The 8,481-nt window shown below is 35.8% G+C and overlaps 1 long non-coding RNA gene across 1 annotated transcript; it reads right to left on the reverse strand.

Annotated features, from left to right (window-relative positions):
- Window positions 1–203: 203 nt before the first annotated feature.
- On the reverse strand, window positions 204–6,949 carry LOC123628013. The gene is made up of 3 exons (XR_006731568.1): window positions 6,940–6,949; window positions 3,361–3,423; window positions 204–683 (listed from the first exon to the last, which is right to left on the reverse strand). It is a non-coding gene; the product is annotated as an uncharacterized LOC123628013 (long non-coding RNA).
- Between the last annotated feature and the right edge of the window lie 1,532 nt (window positions 6,950–8,481).

An 8,481-nucleotide genomic window follows, 5' to 3' on the forward strand; every position in this document is an offset into this window, starting at 1 on the left:
TCCTGGGCTCAAGCAATCCTCCTGCCTCAGCCTCTCGAGTAGCTGGGACTACAGGCATGCACCACCATGCCCGGCTAATTTTTTTCTATATATATTTTTAGTTGGCCCGCTAATTTCTTTCTATTTTTAGTAGAGATGGGGTCTCGCTCTTGCTCAGGCTGGTCTCAAACTCCTGACCTCGAGCGATCCTCCCACCTCAGCCTCCCAGAGTGCTAGGATTACAGGCGTGAGCCACCGCGCCTGCCCAGGAACCAATTCTTTAAGGTTCTCATATAGAAGTAGGCAAGAAATGACTTAAAGTTAAACTGGAAACATCATGTGATTTATAGAGATGTGTATATGTCCAAGTTGACAAAGGATGGACTATGAAGGCTTTGTAATGTGTTGATTTAGTTATGCTGACTAGATTTCCCATAATTCCCTTCCCTACATGTTTCCAATTAAGGGTGTGCCACAAGAGACATTTTTGTGTGAGATTTGGAGGGCAGAAGCAGAGGAGCAGCTATATCATGAATATTGGGTTTTGTGCTCATAAGGTTGGGGAAAGGTCTCCATAGTCCATGCATATTGTTTATCTGCTGGATCACCTCCTTGGTGTGGGGCAGCAACTAGAACGCAGTTGTTCCACCATCTCTTGGATCTTCCTTCAACTTCTCTGACTCCTTGTCCAGATGGATGTGTATCTGTATGACAAAGGACACCAGGTTCTTCTGCAGGATACCCACATCATTAAAGTTGGAGACAGTGAAAGTGAGACTGACATGGGTTCCAGTCGATGACACGAGTTCTAGCTTGTCCTTGCTGCCTTTTTCCCAACTGCCTGACCTGCAGACTTCAAGCTTCAGCATTAGATATGAAGACAACAGCCTTTCAGAGACTGTTTTATAAGCTCCCATTACTATATAAGGTCAAATCCCTGTAATAAATCCGTGTGTGTATGTCTGTGTGTGAAAAAATAAATAAATAAACTGGAAACTTCAACATGAACCCACACCCTTAAAAAGCTTTTACTTTGTCACTTAAATTATTCAGACTGCGTCTCCCTACCAACAGTAGTCATACAGAAAAATCTCATACACCCCAAAACCCCACATCTTATACCTTTCTCTGCCAAATGGAATCAGGTTCCTTGGGTGGTAGACAAAAGAAAGCAAAATATGCCTAGAAACATCTTGTCATAAAGCAAGGATGCTTTCACAAATGTTTGTGGGGCATTTAGAAAAAAACAAAGACAAATTTAAAACCCACATATTATTTGACCCAACAATTCTACTTATAGGAATTTATGTCACAAATATACTCAAACATGTACAAAAAGCAAAGAAATTCACTGCAGCAATGTTTGCAGTAGAAAATGTTGGATACAATCTAAATATACATCAAGAGGGGACTGGTTAAATAAATTTTGGTGTATTCATACAAAAGAATACTACAAGCCATCAGGAAAAAAGTAAGAGTTCTATGTGCATTGAAATGGAAGATCAAGATACACTGTTAAATGAAAAAAGCAAAAGGCACATCAGTTGGTATAGAATACTACCATTTCTGTGAAAGTAAAGGGTGCATAAGCTTGAATATGCCTGTAATACCTCTGAGAGAATGCAAGAAATTGGCAACAGTAATTGCCACTAAGGAAAGGAACTGGGTAGCTACTCTTTTATGCTGTTTGACATTTTTGTTACCATGTGCATGTATTACCTTTCCAAAATAAAATATGACTTTTTAATATGTCAGAGATTCTAGAGATATCTTCCAATAATCAAGTAGTAACAACTTGAACGTTAAAATAAATAATTATAGCCAACAGAAACATAAAGTCTGCAAAAAAAAAAAAATCCTTGAGTCCATGATATTAGCTAAGGCACTAAACTCCTTTGGAGATGTTTATTCATTGATGTGACCACAATCCAGGTAGGTACTAGAGCACAGTTCGTGCCAGTCACAATTCTAAGCTTACATTACATTGAAGTGTTTTTAATATAGTTAAGAATCAACCCACAGGCACCTTTGACACAATCCCAAACCCTACTAAATGATAGTAAAGGAACAAAATCATATGAACCCATGGGAGCAAATAGAGTGGGAGAGGAAACGATAGTAGATAGGATAGTTCAGCAAATTTAGGGGAGATGAACAGCAGATGGATAAACATGTTGATCTCATTTACTTGAGTTGCCAAATGTTTTTCCTGGGTGCATTCTCAAAATCCTGGCTTAATAAACCTCCATTGATTGAGGTTTTTGTCTCAGTCATTTATTTGGATTGACAAACGGCAATCATGAAGAGGGACCTCTGAGAAGAGTTTGGTTTTCTTAACCTGTAGTGACTTTCCAATTGGTGCTGTTAGTAGCAAGCTAGAGCTCCTTACTACTCTGACTGATTAGGCATTTTGCTGAGTTTCAGGCTGCTCTCTCCAGAGATCCACAATCTCCCAACTTTTCAGTTGAGATCTGAGCTTTATTCAGCCACTGAACTCCTTTAGGGGAGTTCTGCTTGCTTCTGATAAGGAAGATGAGTTACCTGCTTCCATGATGATGGAGAGCAGGCTTAGCTTGGGCCCTACCTCCAGGTAAGAAGGCAGTCTGGGGGTTCATTTTAAAATTTGAAAGCTGAGAGTTAAGGTTCATTGTCACCTAGCTATAACTTCTCCTTATGCTTAGAGATCTCAACAATATATTAATTGTGCGATCACTCTTTCTTTTCTGTTCTTCATTTTAAGTCTTATCCTACATTAGATTTGACCAACAAAATTATGGAGAATGAGGCCTCTAAAATTGACTAAAACTGCCCCCAGCCAATTGAAAAATGATAATAGCTTACCCCACAAGAATGTTTCTTTCACATATTTTGAGATGGCTGTTATGAGCTGTCTTTGTAGACATCTCCACAGATGTCTTTTTACAGGTGTAACTGTAGATAATCTCCGTTAATACAACCAAGACTTTCTCTTACTCAAACTAGAAAAGACTAACTGAGAGTTCCACACCTTTAAGATATTTAGAAGGAAACATTTACTCTCCCAGAAGACTAACTGTGAGACTTTACCTGAATAGCAAGAGCCCCTTTGCTAGCCTCTTTCTCTTCTCCCTCTGAAACCTGTTGCTAGATTTCCATTCTAAAAGTTTCCTGTATAAATGTTAAAAAATGATTTAAATGTCTTTTTTGCCAATTAATCAATCTGCCTCCTGATAGTGATTTTTTTTTTCAGCAAACCTTTATGGGGAAAAGGGCTTTGTTCCCTACAGTTTAAAGCCATTCTGTTCTTCTAAAAAACTTGAAATAGGGAAAAAACCAGTAACTTAATCAGTGGGCCAAAAAAGGTAAAAAAAATATATATATATTTTTTTTTTTTTTCCTTACCAGCCAGTGATCCTGACCTCTCTCCCTGTATGATCCAGTTGAGTGGATGATAAAAATCACTCTCTGTTTTGATTGATGGGAGAAAAAGGATTTATATGATTAGTCTTAATGCAGCAACTTTTGGTACTTTGTGATATAAATTCATCTATTTATCCTTTTTTTCTCTCAGAGATAGGGTTTTGTCTTGTTGCTCTTTCTGTTTGTCATGAAAAGGCTCAGTCATAGGGGCTTTTGTCATCTCTACCTTAGCCTATTTCTGGAAGAATGAGGGGATCTTTCGACTTGTTTCTTCTCTGAAGAAACTATTAGATTAAGTCACTTTATAATGAGTATATCTTTGAAAATCAATGGCCAAAAGATGGATCTTTTAAATTGAAAGATGGATTTTAGAGATCTCTTATTCTAAACAATTGCTTTTTTGTGTTAGTAGAAGAATTGGATTAAAAGGACACATAACTGTGTTATGGCTAGCATTAAAAATTCTCTTAACAAAATTAAAGAGCAAACTCTGACCTAAAAGAAAAAAATCCTTTGTATGCTGCCCCTGTTGGAATGATAGCATAGGCCAATTTATTATACCTCATAGCCTAATGGTTAAAATTCTGTGCTTTCACCCTAACAGCCTAGTGTTAGTTCCCCATCAGGAAATAAGTCTGGTTTGATTTTATAACTTTTGCCATTTATTCCATGGACAACCTTTAATTTCCTGTTTTATTCCACCTGTGAGAGCCACATGAGGCTTTTGAACTTTTATATATAAGTGGTCAACTGAGACCATGGTCTGAGTTAAATGGTCAACTGAGAAACTGAGACCCTAAAAAATATATATCCAGACAGAAATGTGGGTTATACCTGGTTTATGGCTAGCAAAACTTTCCTTTCTTTGAGCTGTTTTTGTGGCTTTTCTGGATCTCATAAAAACTGTTTTCCACCTCTTGAGGACACCTCTTGCTTCCTTGATTAAGTTATAACCTTGGTTAAAGCTTACTGGTTTCACTTAAAAGGACGCTTTAGTTAAAAATTTCAAAAGCAAAAATGTCAACTGTTTGTCCCAGCTAAAATCAGCTGCTTCTAATGGCTCAGACTCCTTAATGAACTCAGAAAAAAAAAAGGCACCACTCACACCTCTTTTGGGGGTCTTCTGTTTTCCTTATGGAGTCTAAAAGGTCATAAACAGATTCCTCTTAGATATAAAATTACTCTCTTTTGCATTGTGTGTTACCTGATCTCTTTGGCATTTGGGGATACCAAAAATTACTTTATATTGTGAGAAAATTTTTGACCTTGATGTGTGTCATAGCTAGGCAGAAATGGCCATGTTGGAGGTAGCTAAATGCACTAAAAGAGGCTTCTGGTTTCTTTGGGCCTAAGATAAGAAAGGGTGTGGTTTAAATATTTTAAAAGTCTTTGTAAGAAGTGTATTATAAAGATATTGCATAGCTCAGTACCATGGTGTCTTTCTCTCTTTGTGGGGGGGGGCGAGATTCAATACTATCTATCTAAATGATGCTGGTCTCCTCATAAAGTCCTATGGTGAATTCCTGTGATTTTATGTTGGCTTGGCATCCATTTTGGTCTTCTAAGACACCCCAAACCCCTTGAAAGGACTTAGATTTTCTCTCTCTGTGCTTTAAGATGATAATTAATACCCTATTTCCTCTGAAACTCAATGAGGGTTTAGGCCATGTGTGAGATAAGAGAAATTTTATTTGTTCTATTCTCAATGATATGGTTTAAATCCAACCATACTTTTCAACTAATGAATTTTGCCAATCTCATTGCTAGAGTTTTAAAATGTGTCATAAACCTCTATAGAAAGAAGTATGGAGATACCTCAAAGAACTAAAAGTAGACCTACCATTTGATCCAGCAATCCCACGACTGGGTATTTAACCAAAGGATAAAAAGACATTTTATAAAAAACACTCTTGCACTCAAATGTTTATGGCAGCACAATTCACAATTGCGAAGAGGTGGAAACAGCCCAAGTGCCCATCAATACATGAGTGGATTAATAAAAGGTGGTATATGTGTACCATGGAATACTACTCAGTCATAAAAATGGTGAACTAATACCTTTTCTAACAACTTGGATGGAACTGGAGACCATTCTTCTAAGTGTAGTATCACAAGAATGGAAAAACAAACACTGTATGTACTCAGTACTAAATTGGAACTAATTGATCAACACTTATGTGCACATATGGAACTAAAATTCAACGGAAATAAAGCAGGTGGGGGGGAAGTGTTGGGTAAATCACATCTGATGAGCACAATGCACACTATCCAGGTAATGGGCATACTTAGAACTTTGACTCAAACTGTACAAAAGCAAATTGTGTAACCAAAACGTTTGTACCCCTGTAATATTCTGAAATAATAAAAAAGTGTTATAAATTAAGTAAATAATCCCCAATGCTTTTCAAGTTCATATGACTTCAGTAATCTTTAATGAATAAAGAGAGTTTTTAAAAAATCATTGGTAAAATAAAACAAAAACATCTTCAAAATTTAATTTAAATATTTTCACCTGAACCTGTTGGGTTAAAACATGTCTATCTCTGCTAGATGTTTTAAGGTCATAAAACTGCTCCTTCTGTAATATTTTTAATATTTGGCAAGATTTGACTATGAGCTTATGGATGGTACCTGTGCAGTTTCAAAATTCTTTTCAGTAATTTAAAATGTTATCTTATATGTTAAAAAGGATAATCGTTAAATATCTGAGTCATTTGTAAATAAGTTAAAATACTAAAATATTGATTTTTTAAACATAAGTTTAAGTTTATATACTTTGATGTCTTTTTTACAATATAGAAAGCTAAATATATTTAGATGTACTAATACAATTGGGGATAACAGTTCAAAGTTACTTTAACTTCCTAGGTTTTTATTAAAAAGAAGGGTTACTAAGAGTTAACATTACAATTAATGCATGTAATTAAAACTACCAGATATAAGAGAAATAATTCTATTTACAAAATATGAAAAAAGTTGTATGTGAGTTTTTTTTGGGAAAAAAGTTTATAAGAAGATATAAAAATATGGGTTGTGGAAAAACAATTTTGCCTAATTTGAAGGTTTTAAAAATAGTTATAAATTAAATAAATAAAACTAAATGAATATAAAAGTTTTAAAAATGGTAAAACTTTTTGGTTTATAAAATCTTTTAATTATCCCTTTGGCTGAACAAGTAACTATTTGATAGTAACCTGTAGTCCTGTTTTATGACAATAAGTGTTTTATGACAACATATGTTTCAAAACTTTGATATTTGACAAACTTTCCAAAATCAAAATTATAAATTGTCTTTTTGACCTCAAACTAGCTTTTTAAATAACAGGGCTACTAAAAGTCTAAGAGAGACATATTAGGCTTATTTGCTATGTTAAAACCATACAGGAAGCATTGTCAAATATAAAAGGTATTTAATTTTATCTGAGTTATATTTATATAAACATGTTAATATGTGTTCCAAAACTATATGAGATTCCTAAAATTCTGATATGCTTTGATATATGTTATCAATAATAATTATGGTTATTATGTTAAATTGTTATATGACACAAAAATACCGACCTGATACTTCATCCATAACATTTCCTGATCTGTGGTAAGCAAAGAATGTCACTTTCTGACAGCTCCAGAAACTTCAAGTTACTTTGGGATCTTGAGAAAAGAGGAATTACTTGATTCATACAGGTAGGTATCTGCAGGCAGTTAAATCCGTAGCTTGGCTCAGGAGACCTTTAAGTAACCTGAAATTCCTTATGAAAAAAAAAGTTACAGCAAAGCTAATTGAAAAAAAAAAAAGCCTACATGGCCAATGATTATTCCTACTGCACTTTATGGAAATAATCAGACCAAGTATGAGACTAAAATTTATTTTGCAAATAAATTGGTCTTACTATGATTTGTCTCTAATAAAAATGGGAAACTAGACAGAGAAAATTATTTTTCAAAAAAAAATATATATATATACATACATATAGTGAACTCATTATTAGATTCTAGCCTTTTCCATCATTTTTAAATCCAATTTTATTTATTTATTTATTGAGACAGAGTCCCACTCTGTTGCTCATGCTAGAGCGCCATGGTATCAGCCTAGCTCACAGCAACCTCAAACTCCTGGGCTCAAGCGATCCTCCTGCCTCAGCCTCCTGAGTAGCTGGGACTACAGGCATGCACCACCACAGCTGGCTAATTTTTTCTATTTTTAGTAGAGACAGGGTCTTGCTCTTGCTCAGGCTGGTCTTGAACTCCTGAGCTCAAGTGATCCTTCCACCTTGACCTCACAGAGTGCTTGGATTACAGGCGTGAGCCACCATACCTGGCCCATCATTTTTTTTCTTGATATTTTTTTCAGCATATTATGGGGGTACAAATGTTTAGGTTACATATATTGCCCTTGCCTCCCCCCTTCCCCCCAAGTCAGAGCTTCAAGTGTGTCCATCCTCCGGATGGTGTTCACTGCACTCATTGTGTATGTATATACTCATCCCCTCCTCCCCCCACATATCTGCCCAACACCTGATGAATGTATTCCTGTATGTGCACTTAGGTGTTGATCCATCAAACCAATTTGATGGTGAGTACATATGGTGCTTATTTTTCCATTCCTGGGACACTTCACTTAGTAGAATGGGTTCCAGCTCTATCCAGGAAAATACAAGAGGTGCTATATCACCATTGTTTCTTATAGCTGAATAGTACTCCATGGTATACATATACCACATTTTATTAATCCACTCACGTATTGATGGGCATTTGGGTTGTTTCCACATCTTTGCAATTGTGAATTGTGCTGCTATAAACATTTGAGTGCAGATGTCTTTTTTATAGAATGTCTTTTGTTCTTTTGGGTAGATGCCCAATAATAGGATTGCTGGATCAAATAGTAGATCTACTTGTATCTCTTTGAGGTATCTCCATATTGCTTTCCACAGAGGTTGCACAAGTTTGCAGTCCCACCAGCAGTGTATCAGTGTTCCTATCTCTCTGCATCCACACCAACATTTGTTGCTTTGGGACTTTTTGATAAAGGCCATTCTCACTGGAGATAAATGATATCTCACTGTGGTTTTGATTTGCATTTCCCTGATGATTGGAGATGTTGAG

This window comes from Lemur catta, chromosome X, assembly GCF_020740605.2.
Source record: "Lemur catta isolate mLemCat1 chromosome X, mLemCat1.pri, whole genome shotgun sequence".
NCBI classification, from domain to species: domain Eukaryota; kingdom Metazoa; phylum Chordata; class Mammalia; order Primates; family Lemuridae; genus Lemur; species Lemur catta.